Raw genomic sequence first — 14750 nt, 5'->3', positions numbered from 1 at the left:
GGGTATGTTTTTTACCGCCCCGGGAGCTGGAGGCTACGGGGACTCACACGAAAGGGGGTGCCTGAGGGGTGGGTGGGCCTCTGCTCTCCCTCCTCCCTCCACATCCAGTCCCCCACCAAATTCTTTGGGTACCACCTCTTAAGGATCTCTTGAACCCATCACTTCTTTCTAGCTCTACTGTGACCACCGCAGTCTGGGCGCTGGGAACCCCTAATATGCACACTGAGAGCTGCCCGATTCCAGTCTGCTCCCTACCCTGCGAATCAATGATTGCCCACTGCTCTTAGAATGAAGACTGAACTCTTCACCTCGGCCTCCCAGGCCCTCTCTGCCCCCCGCGGGCTGCCTCGGCTTCTGAAGTGTTACTTTCCCTTCTGCTCTGCTGCGGAGTCACACAGGCTTTTCTGTTTAACAGGTTCGGCAACTTCTTCTCGGACAGCTAACTGCCAGCCTCTCGGTTTCCAGCTCCTTGCTGCGTCCACGCACTCCCGTTGGTTTGGGAGGACCTAACGCTGTTTCCTCCTTGCAGGTGCCTGACGGACGTCCTTTCCCCGGGGGAGCTGGTGCGGACGGAGGAGGGGTGAGTGTTAAACAGGCACAGCCCAAGTCTCCTTCTAGCCCTCGGGGTGGACACATGGGTCTCAAGCTCTCTATTGGGAGATGTTTTACTGCTGGGAGGCATGAGGGTTTGTCTAGGCCACAGATTTCTGGTGGGTGTAAAAAGCAGGTGCTGAGGGTCCTCTCTGTTTTGGCTTATTTTGAGGTAGGGCTAAAATGCCTGTTCATTAAGCATGTCTGCGTTGGGCCGTGTGCTTGCCTGTGCCACCGTGGCTGGCGATGGACAGCTTTGGACCTGAAGTTGGATCTGCTGACCCTACAGCCCTGGTTTTCTTTTGCTTCACCATTCCTAGATGTCCCCTAGATTCGAGAGAGGGTGTTTTCATTCTGGCTCTGCCACTGACTCCTAAGTGACCGTGGGTGGCCACATTTCTTTGTGTTGGCCTCAGGATCCTATATATACTGTCGCGGCAGGGAGCAGGGGAAGGTGGAGTAAGAGTAAATGAGTTGTTTTCACACTGTCCAGCAGGAAAATCCCCTTTTCTTTTTTTTTTTTTTTTTAAAGATTTTTTATTTATTTATAAGACAGAGATAGAGACAGCCAGCGAGAGGGAACACAAACAGGGGGAGTGGGAGAGGAAGAAGCAGGCTCATAGCAGAGGAGCCTGACGTGGGGCTCGATCCCACAACGCCGGGATCACGCCCTGAGCCGAAGGCAGACGCTCAACCGCTCTGCCACCCAGGCGCCCCAGGAAAATCCCCTTTTCAACTGAACCCCAAAGAATGTCAATGTACAAAATAGCCAGAGGGGGTGCAGGGTGGTTGAAGTTGGGGCAGGTGTGGGGGACTCTAATTGGCTAATTCCTCAGCCCCCGGCAGCCTCCAGATAATGACAGGGAACCCTCCCTTGACTCTGCACAAGATGATTTGCAAACCACTGGCATGGGGTGTGTCAAAACCCTTTTCCAGCTCAGAGGTTCTGTGGCTCTGGCAGGGTGAGGGCAGGGAGCGAGCTGAGCCAACGAAGTTACAGTGATTGGGACGTTGTGAAGTAATATGCAAATGTCATTGTGGTTTATTAGTAAGGCACAACTGGCAGGGGTCTGTGATGCTGTGGTACCGGAATCCTCTGGTTTTGTTTTTGATTAGATTGGAGGCACCCCTGTACCCCTGGGGGACTCTGTGTGTGTGTGTGTGTCTGGGGAGCAGGGGCTATGGGGATGAGGTGGGGCTGAGCCAGCTCGGGCAGGTAGAGTAAATGCCAAGCAGAGCTGGGAGTGTGTTGCTCGGGGTGGGGGGGGGTAAGGGGTGGCTTTAGCTCTAGTTGAAAGGAGCGATTTGGCTCTTTCCTGCCAGCACATGGGCCCCACAGAGATCTCTGGGCAGGAAGCACTGGGAACAAGGAATCCTCTGTCCACAGTCAGAGCACAGGCAGGATAGAGGAGGTGGGTTAGGGGTTCCCGGGAGGGGGCCTGCTGGTCTTTCCCTGACATTTGGGCAAATGGGTAGGGAGGGGGGGAACTAAGTGTGTGTGTGTGTGCATGGGCTGTGGGGGAGTGTGAGCATGGTAAAGGGAGGTGCAGGTTGGCTCATACATTTATTCTACAAGTTCCTCAAGCTTCTGGAAGCCCGCCGAAGAGCCAGGCTCAGAAGCAGGCAGCTCTGTAGGGGTTAGAGCCAAGAAAGATGAGACTCTAGGTATTAACCACCATCAGTTTACTGGAGGAGACAGGAAATGGGAGAAGTGATAGATTTTTGCAGGGAGCCTGAAACAGTGGAAATCGTGTGGCCTGCGAGTCCGGAACTGGGCCTCGGTGTTCTCTTCTGTATGTTGCAGATGGACACATCAGCCTGGCTACTTATTAATGCTCTTCTGAGATGCAGTTAGTGTAGGGTATTTCAAATCTCTTGGGGGCAGCAGAATCCCAGTATGTAGCTTTCGTAGCAAAACTGCTGTGGTCAAATTGGCTGCAGTTTATCCAGAATCTCGCTGCCCCCGCCCGCCACTGCCCTTTGTTCCACGGGTGTTTTGGGAGGTGCAGATGCCCAGGGCTCCAGGAAGCAATGTCTGAAGACCCCCTGGGTCAGGGTGATTCCTGAGAACATGGTTTGGAGACTGTCCCTTGCAGCCCCGATGGTGAAGATTGTGCCAGAATGTACAGGAGGAACAGTTATTATACTGCCTTCTGCCCTGCCTGTGGCCAGCATACACCTTACCTAGGTTAGGGCCTCTATAATTGGGCATGGGTTTTTCATAAATAAGGTGACAAAAACGCAACTCAAAGCAGTTTAAACCAGAAAAGGACTTTAACGGATCCTGGGGCGGTCTGTGGAGCTGAAGGATGAGGAGTCGAGTGGACGGTCCATCTCTCTCCCACCACTGCTGTCTCTCCTCTCTGCTCTTATTAGGAACTCTCTGTCCACTACCCCAGCTTAGCAACCCAGACAGAAAAAAGGGAACTATTTTTCGTCTAAGATCTACGTATCAATCCAAGGGGATAGTCATTGTTGCTGGGGGATAGGACATTCTGAGTGGCCAGGCCTGGGTCATAGGCCTACCCATGTAGCTAATGGGGGACCAGGGCTGTAACCAGAAGGGGAGTGAGGCCTGCCGGGCAGACAGAACCATGAGAGCATGCTAGGGTGTTGGTGGAGTCCTGGGCTATAGGACAGTGAACAGTTCATAGGCCTGCAAGGGGCTCTAACTCCTCTCTTTGGTGATAGTAATACAAATGCCAACAATGATGATATAGGTCATGTTTACTGAATTACTCTCCCTGTGCTGAGCATGTTCTGTTGCTTTATGGGTATTATTTCATTTAATCCTCAATAAATAGTACCCACCTGTGTCTTTTGGGTGGGTACTGTTACTGTCCCCATTGTAGAGATGGGGAGCTGAGGCACAGTTAGTGGAGGTCACACATGGAGTGAGGGGAGGCCAGGAGTCCGGCTTCAGATCCCGTCTCTATGACCGCATCTATTTGCCTCGGTCAGGAGTTCCAGTGGCCGTCCAATATCCACTGGCGCTGCTCCATGCCGCGGAGCTTGCGACCTGCTGAGGCGCCCCTCCCAGGTCCCCCGGCTCTGCCTGCGGGAGAGGGCTTCTGAATGTTGCCTACAGATCTGCCTCCGTGTAAATGCATCCATCCAGTGCGTGGCTCTGTGGCCGATGTAAAGAGCAATCCTCTGTGAACCTCCTGAAAGGTCACCGTCACAAATAAATTCCATTACCGAGCTCTCGCTTTGTGCCAGGCTCTGTACTGAATCCTTAGTGTGCATTAGTTCATTTAATTGCAACAGCGGGGCACCTGGGTGGCTCATTTGGGTAAACGTCTGCCTTCAGCTCAGGTCATGATCCCAGGGTCCTGGGATCGAGCCAGGCACAGGGATTCCCCCCCTCCCTCTGCCTGCTGCTACTCCTGTTTGTGCGCTCTCCCTCTCTCTCTCTGTCAAATAAATAAATAAAATCTTAAAAAAAAATAATTGCAACAACAACCCTAGGGGGTAGGTACTATTATTGTGCCCATTTTCCAGAGGAAACTGAGGCTCAGACAGGCAAGTGACTTTCCCGTGGTCAGATGGCTAATAAATGGCAAAACGTGGTGTTGGAGTTCAGGTCTGCCTAGCTTCAAAGCCTGTGCTGGGAACCGCTTCAGTCATCTGTGTCCCCCAGAGGGGAAATAAATGTGTGGTGGTGTGGCTGTGACCTAATCAGCAGTGCAAATCACCATGGGAGAGGGTCGGGAAAAGTACAACTGTCACTCAGAGGAGAGAGCGTGGGGAAAGCTGGGCGGCATAGGCATGGCAGTCAAATGTGCTTCCTGGAGGAGGGGACTTTGGGCCTTGAAGTGGCTGGGTTTGGACAGGAAGCCTCTCTAGGAGGAGGGAGCTGCCTGAGGAAAGGCATGGAAGGGAGAAGCGGGAGCAGTTCAGTTTGGCTGGAACTAAGAAGTGGGGGGAGGAGGGTGGCCAGCTGTCTTTCAGGCTTCACAGAGGGAGCCCCTCCTTCCATGCCCTTCTCTTCAGAGATGTGAAGAGGTGTGATTGTCTCCAGCTGCTGCACACAGGTGCCTGGTTTCTTCACCTTTTCTCCCAGGTGGATGGTGGACAAAGGGCATCTGGGCACCAACAGGTGTCAGTCCTTCATTCATTTCCTCCTGGTGGTGAAGGTGGGGAAAGTGCCCCCCTGTGGCCCACTGCCCCATCGGCCTCCCCTCCAAACAGCACAGCTCACGGAAGCAGGATGGTTTCTTTTTCTTCCTCCCTTCCTCTCTTTCGCAGGATGGTTTCTTTTTTTTAAAATTAATTAATTAATTAATTTATTCGACAGAGATAGAGACAGCCAGCGAGAGAGGGAACACAAGCAGGGGGAGTGGGAGAGGAAGAAGCAGGCTCATAGCAGAAGAGCCTGATGTGGGGCTCGATTCCGTAACGCCGGGATCACGCCCTGAGCCGAAGGCAGACGCTTAACCGCTGTGCCACCCAGGCGCCCCTTGCAGGATGGTTTCTAACAGCCTTGGCCAATGGTGGGATTTCCCAGCCCCTCCCCAGGCAGCAGGCTGAAGCATGTACCTCTAACCCACAGAGACGCCCCCTTCTCTTCTCCGCTTCCCTCTCCACACACTGCTAATCTCATCCACCTTGTCAGACGATGGACAATGCCCTCAGAGCTTGGGCTCTGTCCTGGAAGTGCCTTCAGATTTTTCTTAAGCAACTCAAAATTGGGGAATGAATGAGTGTATTGTTAGCCCTGGGAGCCTCCCTGGTTTCAAAGAATGGAAAAATGGCAGCCATATTTATTCACCCGGACTCAGTGTATCAGAGGGTTTATCACCCCATTTTACAGATGAGGAAGCTGAGGTTCAGGGAAGGAAAAGGACACAGGTGCCATTGTCACAGGAAGGTGGCTGCATCATTATCTCCTGCAGGAGGGGTGAAAGTGTGGGAGACCCAACAAGGACAGTGTCCCCTCCCCCACCCCTCTTGCCTACCCACTCCTCCTCTGATAGCAGGGCTCTGAAATGCCAACTCTGGCTGCTCCCCAGCTTCCCCCCCATGTGGATACAGATCATTCCCCTGTGGCTTGCTGCTTGTCTGAGGGCTAGAGGGGCTATCCTGGGGGGGCCCAGCCTTCACAAACGTCCAGACAAGACCCAGATGTCCAGCATTCCTTCTGTGACCCCTGTTTTCTCTGGGATCTCTGGATTTTTCCAACCCTTCTTGGAGGGATTCCAGCATTTCTATGGAGGGAAAAGAGGCAGGGAAGGGCAGAGGAATTCTTTCATTGGGGGGGTTTTCATCCCCCTGGTCCTTATCACTGGGCTCACACCTGGACTAGAATCGGAGTCTCTTATATTTTTCCTACAAAGGGCTTTTCTGTTCATCATCCCAGCAGATTTCCCCCATAAACCTGAAAGGTAAGGCAGCAAAGGTATAGTTATCCCCCTTTTGTGGGTGGGTTGATGGAGGCTCAGAGAAGGTAAGTGGCTTCTCCAAGGGCATACAGCTAACGAGTGGCAGAGCAGAGCTAGAAGACGGAAATCAGTGTCCGGGAATCTGATCTCTTATTGCCCAGGGCTGATGGCTATTAGGACAGCTGCTGAGACTCCCTCTTAGGTGCATCCCGGTATATGGGGATTATGTCCCCAGTTCGAACCTTCCCAAGCTTCCTAAGGCCTGTGGAATAAAGTTTCACTCATCAGCTCCGGATCTGAGAGTTTCCCAATCAGTCTCAACCTACCACTCTGACCAGTCTTGGCTGACCTAACAGGCTGGCCTTTCTCTTCCCACAAGGAGGATGAGATTTGCCATTTGTTGGGGAGGACCCCTCTGTGGGTTGTTGGAGGCATGTGTTTCAGCCTGCTGCCCAGGGAATGGATGGGGAAATTGAGGCCAGGGTCAGCCGAATGGTTGCATTCGGGACAGCTAGAGAGGCAAGTGGGGGCAGGGGGAAAGGTTTGGACTGGGTGGATGTGTTGGGCCCTTTCCCAGAAAATCCACAACTTTGTTTCACTAAGGGGAACACAGTGTCCGCTAAGTGTTTACTTTTTGCTCCATTTCTGTCCCAGAGAAATTCTTGCTAGGGGCACCCTGGGCTTTCCTAGAAAAGTATCTGGCCCCGACCAGGGAGAGCCCTGGGTTCCTTAGGAGCACTGGGGAGCTTCAGCTCAGTACTTGGTAAGAATAACTGGGATTCTGCAGTTGCATAGTGGCGATAGTTGCACACCTCTGTGAATATAGTGCCGGCACATTCTTTACCTCTAGACCTCCCTGGAGTTGGGGGAGGCAGGGAGCAAAGGCTCTGAGACTGGCCTCCTGGGCCTTATAGAAGCCATGTTGGCCCCTAGAACTTGTTGCTGACCAAGGTTAGTTTCTCATTTTGTGCTTGGTGAAGCTGAGACTCAGACTAGGAAAGTGATTGGTGTCGGTTGCCGGCCACGGTGAGCCCTGGGTGCAGAGCGGGGGGCCCACAGTGCAGGAGGGACAGTGTTTCAAAACTAGAAGAGCAAACACTGCCTTCTTCGTGTGCGTGTTCCTGAGAAGGTCTCAGGAAAGGTCTGAACAAATGACCTGGGCAGGTCCCTTTCCCTCTCTGAGCCTCAGTTTCCCTGTCTGGATCCACTCTCTACAGTCCTTTGTATTTCTGGTCTTCTGCGGCCAATGAGCTGAGTCATGTGGTTGCCAAGTTTTCCTGGGGGCTCAGTTGCCTCATTTGTCAAACAAGGACAACAAATTAGCCAGTCCTGTCTACCTTTAGGGTTACCACTACCACGGTCAGTGAAGTGAGTACGTCCCTTCAGGACCACATCAGGCTTTGGCACATGGGGAGTCGCTTTAAACAAGGTGACATGAAGCTGAAAGGAGCTCGAGCTCCAGACTCAGACACACTTGAGGATAGACCCTGCTCTGTCACCTCCTGTGTGGATTCGAGCGAGATACTTCATTTCTCTGTGCCTTAGTCTTACCGTCTGTAAAATGGGGACAGCCCGAGTGCTTACTTAGGAGGTTAGGGAGCCCAAACGAGAGCATGCAGGCCACGTGTCTAGCACTGTGCCTGGCACGCAGCAAGTGCTTCATAGTTGGTGGGCGTTATTGTGTCATTGATAACTGCAGAGATGATGACAGTTGACATTTAGAGATTGGGGCTCTGTGGGGCCAGCAGGGCTAGTGATGGCAGTGTTATTGTTATTAATAATCTCTTCTGTCTTTCTGGCGCTTTGCAGTGTACAAAGCACATTCATATCTGTCACTGTGTGTAGCCTTCAGAGCACTCCGGAATGGAGGCAGGTGTTTACTTTACAAATGCAGTTGTGGGTCTTGAGAGGGGCTAGTGGCTTGCCACGACTTCAGCCTGGGTCTCCAGGGAGCTCAACTCTGGGCCAGAGGTCCAGCGGGGGCCGGCCTCGGGGCCTGGCGGCATGACACTGTCACGCCCTAACTTTTGCAGAGTGGGTGAATGACCCAAGGAATGACCGAGTGACTGGCTCAGTGGCCTTGTCAAGTCACAGGAACACACACACACAGGCCTTGAGGTACATGTGGTGTGAGTGGGAGGCAACCTGTTTCTCATCTTTGGGCCCAGGATTTCTAGAGCTCTGTGCCAACAGTGTCCCTGCCTTTTCCATACAGTCTGTCTGCATCCTGAGCCCCGAAAAGCCAGATTCATCTTTTCTCCCTACTGTTTCCTGCTCCCCCCACCTGCACCCCGGTGCTTGGGCCTGGGATAGGTTTGGCCTCCACATTGCCCCACGTGCCAGGACGCAGAGGTGAACACAGCGGGCAAACCCATGATCAGTGTTGAACAGCAGACTTCTTATCAGTCTCTGGCAGTTCCCAGGGGGTGGTGAGGATGTGGGGTGCATGATTTTGGATTTGGAAAAACGTCTCTGCTGTGGGAGGTAGCATGTGATAGGAGTCCGGGGCTGGGGGTCCATTCTCGGCAGTGGGTCCACCTCTGCTGTGCCTTGCTATGTGACCTTAGGGCAGTCCCTGCCTCTCTCTGGGCCTCTTCCTTCCTGTCTACCAAAGGAGGGGATTGGTTGAGATAGGAGAATAGTCCCTGACGTTTGTGGGGCACCTGCCTGGCTCCTGTGTCCTGTGCTCACAGAAGCCTAGGCTGATACCAAGGTCCCTTCCTGCCTAGCAGCTAGCTCCGGGGTCTGTCAGGCCTTGGGAATGTCTCTGAGCACCAGGAAAAAGTTGGTCGGATCATCACCTCCCACACAGTCTGGCCTGAGGATCTGCCCACTGTCCTGTGGGCTCCGCTGTGCCAGGCTGGCTTTAGTGCTGCCGGAACCCTTCCAGCAAGGCACCCTGACACAAGCCAGCCCTGTGTCGCAGGGTCTGGGCACTGGTGGGTGTACACTCTTGTGCTTTCCTTTGGGCAGGAGGTAGTGAGAGATGGGGTGGAGAAAGGGTGAGAGCTTAGCTTCAAGCTTCCTGAAACTACAGAGCTGACCCAGCCCCATCTCGGGAAGGCTGGTGAAACCCAAGCCTGAGTAGGGCAGGTTTTCCTGAGTCTGCACTGAGTGTCCCGGAGCTCTGTGAGAACACAGCTGTCCTGATCCCCTCCCCCCACGGATGCATCTGTGATCAGCTGGTTCCTGGGCCTTGGACCTGGCAGGTCACAGGGTGGCAGGACTTCATCCTGTTGGCCGTGGTTGGGAGGGGAGAAGCATCTGGGCATCATTTTTGTCACATTTCCCTGCCTCCTGCTATGTTTCTCAGATAAGTTCCTGGATCTCTTGCCCTAGTGGCACTGACAGCTGACACGTTGAGTTTCCGGAGGAGGAAGGGAAGCAGAGGGTAGGCCCTTGTGCCAGCTGGGGACAGGACGCCTGGTGCGTCCTGGCTGTGCCTTATTCCAGGTGTGAGACCCCATCCTGGCCCCCCGGGGCAGTGCCCATGTGGCCTGGCCAGCAGGGGGAGGAAGAACCTCTCTGGGCCCGCCCTGCCCCCCAGCTCCCGGTGTCTGTAGCCTACCTACCCGAGGCCCTGCAGCTCCGCGCTGTGCCACTTGGCCCTGGCGTGGGGACTGGTCTGGCAGGTTTTGCCACACCCATGAGCTGTGGGAAATCTGGGAGTTCGGGCAGGGCAGGCCGGAGGAGGCAGTGCTGCCCTGTCCTTGACCCCCCCGCCCCCCAATTCCAGCCTCCCCTCTGTCCTCTTTCAGGGAAGCTGCCCGGGGAGCTGGAAAGCAGAGCTGTGGGAGTCCTCATCAGCATGTGACTGTGGGCAGATCCCTTATTGGACCTCAGTGTCTTCATCTGTCCAGTGGGGCTTTGGGTTTTTCAATCCTTACGCAGCCACATGCTAGGATTCCAGTTAAAGGTCCGCCATTTTCTCTCCATCTCCGGAACAAGTTAGAGCACACCCAGGGCCTCAGAACAGGTCAAATGAGGGCCACAACCCTTGCTTGCTTCCTGGGAGTGGTGACGGGAGCAGCTAACATCCTAGCCAGTATCCAGTCTCCATTAGAAGGGTTTTCTGTCTGCTTTCTGGCCTGCCCTTGGCTGGCTTCAGCAGAAAGAGAGTGTACCTAGGGGTGGGGCTTACTCTAGGCCCGTCTCCCTTTTCCTGAGCCTGGAATTTGCGTGAGACCAGGCTCTCTGAGCTGCTCCATGGTAAGGTGGGGGAGAAGAAGAACCCAGGGGGAAGCCTCAGCTTGGGCTGCCTCTGCTTCCTCCTGACGTGCAGATCAACCCAGGGTCCCGTTCAGGGGAAAGGGAAGGCACCCTCTCTTCCACTGCCACAGCCCCAGCGTACGACGCCGGGCAAATCGTATCCTTTTGCTGGATCACATCTGACAGTCAAGTGTGCAGATCATATGTCCTCAGAAAACTCAAATTCTGACAATGTAGAGATCAGGAGAAGGAATAGAAGCTAAAGAGGACATTTGCAGCCTGGGATAGGGGGAGAGAGAGAAGGAAAGGGAATTAGCGTGTTTTGAGCCAGCACAATGCCAGTTACTTTGCATAAATTACATACATTATGTATATTCTCAAGTCTCCTTTCCAAGTGGCAGCCAAAGTGATGTTTGTAAAACACAGATCAGACCTTGTCACTCAGTGTCTTTCCTCCGCCCATAGAATAAGCTCAACTCCTTACCATGGCCTGTAGGGCCCTGAATAAGCTGGTCTGGGCCTCCCCCTCTAGCCGTGTAGCTCCCCGCTTGTCATCAGCTCAGCTGTAGGAGTCTTCTCTCTGTGTAACAAATTCTTCCCTGCCTCAGGACCTTTACACCTGCTGTTCCTTCTGCTTAGAATTCTCTTTCTGTGGCTCTTGGCAGCCTTGGGTCCTTCTTCTCCTTTACGACTCAGCTTTCTTAGACACCTCCCTCCCCGCCCCGCTGGACTGCTCTCTGCCTTTGCCTCTTGGTTCCTCGTTACACTTATCACAGTTTGTAACCGTTTGTGTTTTATTTTCCATGTCATATTCACTCTTGACTTCACATTGCACAGCACATAGTAGGTATTCAAGCAGGATTCGCTGGATGAATGAATGAGTTGTAGAGACATGCGAGTGCTAGCAGAGTGCCCGGCTTAGGGCCTGGCCCTTAGTAGGTGCTCAATAAACAGCAGCTTTTAGTGCGAAGCAACACGGATGGTGAATGCCCCCCAGTGTGTTGTGGCTGAGCGTGTGTGCCTGGGGACCAGGGCTACAGGGGGCAAGGTTGAGAAGGCGAACTGGTACCAGGTCCTGGCGGTCCCTGATGCTAGGCCGAGAGTTTAGACTTCCTGAGAGACATTGCTGGGAGGCCTTGCTCGGTCGGTAGTGGTAGCTGTAGAGTGGTCCTCCTGCCATGTGAGCTCAGACCCTGTGTGTGCTTGCAGAGCTCACGCTGTGTGGTGGTGGGGAGCGCCAGCCGGGGGGCACACGGGGACCCGGCTGGGGCCCCTCTGGAGGCACTCTCTGAGGCAAACTATCCCCAGAGGCCCACACGGAAGTGGTGCTGTTGGGAACGTGCTGGGGGTTTTGTTTCCACATCGCCCGCCACTGCACTGTCCCTGGGGGGTCAGCCCGGCCGCCTAAGTGGCAGATGCTTGAATTTCTACCCTGGCTCTGCCTCCTTATCAGCCATGTGACTTCTGCCTTGCCTGGTCACGGGTCTGATTCTGTTTCTTCAGCTGTCAAGAGGCCGCCTTCAGTGCAGGCCTCCTAGGGTCTTGGTGACAGTAAACGAAGTAGTGAATGCACAAGGCCTCACGAAGGGCCTGGCACATACCGAGCACTCCGTGAGGGGAGCTGTCCCCTTCACTCTACAGCGGGGGCTTCGGAAAGGGCGTTCGAGGCAGCGGGAATTCCCAGTGCAAAGAGCAAGGTGCAGAGGCATGAAACAGGAGGGTGCCCTGGAGTGGCTGGAGATGGCTGTCCCTCTTGGGATGGCAGGAAAGGAAAGTGGAGCCCAGGCAGGCCCCACTCCCGAGCACGTGTATATTGGGCCAGGAGCTGGAATTTGATCGGGGGACAATGAGGGCCACTGCAGGCTGTCGGGTTGGGAACGAGGTGATCTGATTTCTGGCAGTGAGAGGGTGGGTTGCAGGAGCAAGGCTGGAGGCCGGAGGACAGTGGGCAGGCTATGGGTGTGGTGGGCTGAGAAACTCGGGCACGGAGAAGTGGGGAAGAGGGATCAACCAGATCAGGGTGCAGGGGTGGGGGTGGGAGGGGAGGGAAGGCAGCCGTGTCCTGGATGGCTACAGGATTTCTCGATAAGGTGACTGAGGGATTGCAGAGCTGAACTCATAGCGGATGCATGTGGGTTTTGATGTCAATAGTTTGACTTTTCTGGGATCAAGGAGCTTTCTGAGAAACTTCTGTTTTCATTCTGACTCTCCATATGGAAAATCTTTCTGGAATCTCTGAGTGATTGACCCCTCCCTGAGTGACAAGACTGCTCACTCCAGCGCTGTGCACACCTCCTCCTTGTGGTGCTAGGGACTGGGCGAGGGAGGGGACAGCCTGGCCCGTAGGTGACCAAAGCTGGGGGTGTTGTTTGGAAGCTGTTTTCAAGGGACCATCGTTTTCTTGTGATTTTCTTCTTTTCCTCAAAGTGTGTAGAAAGAAGCAATTCCAGTTAGTGGGACATGGTGTGTATTCCAAGGGCCTTGGCCTGGGCTAGGCAACCTTTCAAAAGGTAAGCTCCTCCTCGTCCCCTCTCCCCATTATTTTTTGATGAGTGTGGACTGGGGGCTGTTGTTCCAGAGAACCGTGGGTCTTAGATCTCGCACTTTATAGATGGGAGGAAATGAGACCCCTGGGAAAGCGGATGAGAATTGCTTGGGTCCGGTTGTGAATTAATCCCAGAGCTGGGCCTGGGCCAGGTGCCGGTCCTCCTGCTCCAGGCCGTGCTTGGCTCTGCAGCTGGCCCTGCCTCTCCGAGGAGCGTGGGAATGACGAACTGACACACATCCACACAGGCCCCCGTCCCAGCTCCGAGGCACACACCTGGTGACAGTAGATACCCGCAGACTGGGCAGGACTCAAGTACTGTCTGCAGCCCCCCACTCAGAAGCCCGTCCGTCCCCATCCTTCCAATCTGAGATGGGCCCAGAGGCGTAGCTGGAGGCTGGGGGTGAGCACCAAAGGATTGGGTTGGTTCCTTCCTTATGAGGAAAGGAGACGAGAACCCTCTCTGGATGGGGTGGAAGGCAGTCCACATCCCTACTCCAGCTGATTGCTGTGCTCAGGAGAGACCTTTGTCTGCGTTGCCAGGGGAACCAAAGTTTCTGCCTCCTTCCAGCGCTGTGATTGGCTCCTGGTGGAGCTTGAGCTTTGGTGAATGGAAGGGCCTTCCTCCTGCCTGCATCTTCATGGGGTGAGACAGCAGAGTGAGGCTGCGGTCCCCATGGAAGCACCACATAGATTTCTGTGCCCCACTCCCTCAGCCGTAGAGGTGATGGGTCCGCTTCTTCATTCACTCATTCGTTTCTCCCGGGCAGCGTCTGCTCCAGGCCCTTCACTCTGTAGGTCCGGGAAAGCTAACCTAAGAGTCGGAAGACCTGCATTCGAATCCTGCCACAGCCACAGACTCACTCCTGGCCTTAGGTGGGCCCCTTCCCCTCCCTGGGCCTCAGTTTCCCTACCTGTAAAAACAAAGGCCTTGGGCTGAACCTCTGGTCCTTCCAGTTCTGAGTTCCCCAACCACAAAACCCACAGCCTCTTCTTTTTGGCCTTTTGTACTCCCATCTAGCCTCTGACCGTGTTGTCTCAGGTCGAATGCATGGCAGAATAGGGAGTTGCAAGCAGCTGTTAGCATTGTTCTGTTTTGTTTGTTTTTCTTCCTAGGAAATTTGTGTTCTCTCAAGTTTCTCCTAGAAGCCCCAAACCCTGCAGCCTTTCTTAAGTCATTCCTTCTACCTGTCACTAGGCTCAGGGTAAATGGGCCGAGGATGGTCAGTGATGGATGCCCCATCTCTGCTCAGGGAGGGGCTGGGCCGTGTGTAGAACGGGGCCTGCTGGGGTGAGCCCTGGGGCCCAGCAGTCCTGGGTTCCGGGCCTAACTCAGCCACGTGTTGGCTAAGTGACCTTGGCAGGGCTGCTCGGCTCAGTTTCGGCATCCGTGGCGTGGGAATCATAATGCTACCTCAGGGAGCTGTTACAGAGGTTGAACAAAATGACGTGTCCACCATACTGGAGGCACCACGTCCCCTTCCCCAGTCTCTGCCCTGAAAATGCGAGGAGCTGGGTCAGGTCTGGATTGGAGGGCTTGACGTGGCTGACCGTAGAAGCTGCTCATTCCTGGCAGTGCCAAGCAGCAGGGAGAGAAAAGTGTTGCCTTGGGCGGGTGATGTCTGAGTGGGGGAGGCTGTGTGTCAGAGCTAATGTTTGAATAACACTTTTAAGATCCTCCAGGGACGTCAAATGAGGATGTTTCAGATGAGCTGAAATGAGAGCAAAGTAAAGAGGCTGAGCTCACTGGCAGGAAAGGGGGTGGCCTAATTGATACTGGCCTTGCCTTGGCCCAGCCACGCTCATTACCGCAGGCTGGCTGGGAGGATGGCCCGTACATATGGGCTGTGGGCAGCAGGAAGGGTTGCCAGTGTCCTTAGAATGGGGGTGTCATGGGGGCCATCTGGTAGTGACTCAACCCTGCTTCTTGTTGGCTCACTAGATGGAGGGTCAGAGGTGTCTTCTTAGGTCACTGGCCTTCAGAACCTAGTTTAGCTTTTACCTCTGTGACCCAGCCTCCCTCC

The 14750-nt window shown here is 54.3% G+C and overlaps 1 protein-coding gene across 2 annotated transcripts in view; it reads left to right on the top strand.

The window, feature by feature from the left end:
- The first annotated feature begins 474 nt into the window (after positions 1 to 474).
- The window catches only part of EPB41L1 (erythrocyte membrane protein band 4.1 like 1), a 106448-nt gene continuing 92172 nt past the window's right edge, over positions 475 to 14750 (top strand). Inside the window, exon 1 of one of the 2 annotated variants that reach the window (XM_034641711.1) lies at positions 475 to 580. The gene's annotated coding sequence lies outside the window, so the exon portion shown is untranslated. Of the gene's footprint in view, positions 581 to 12612; positions 12692 to 14750 lie in introns of those variants that run through there. The other variant, XM_034641712.1, reaches the window with a different exon arrangement.

Source organism: Ailuropoda melanoleuca, chromosome 13, assembly GCF_002007445.2.
Source record: "Ailuropoda melanoleuca isolate Jingjing chromosome 13, ASM200744v2, whole genome shotgun sequence".
Classification (NCBI taxonomy): Eukaryota; Metazoa; Chordata; class Mammalia; order Carnivora; family Ursidae; genus Ailuropoda; species Ailuropoda melanoleuca.
The sequence above is the reverse complement of the archived record's forward strand: the minus strand, read 5'-3'. Positions and strand labels throughout refer to the sequence as shown.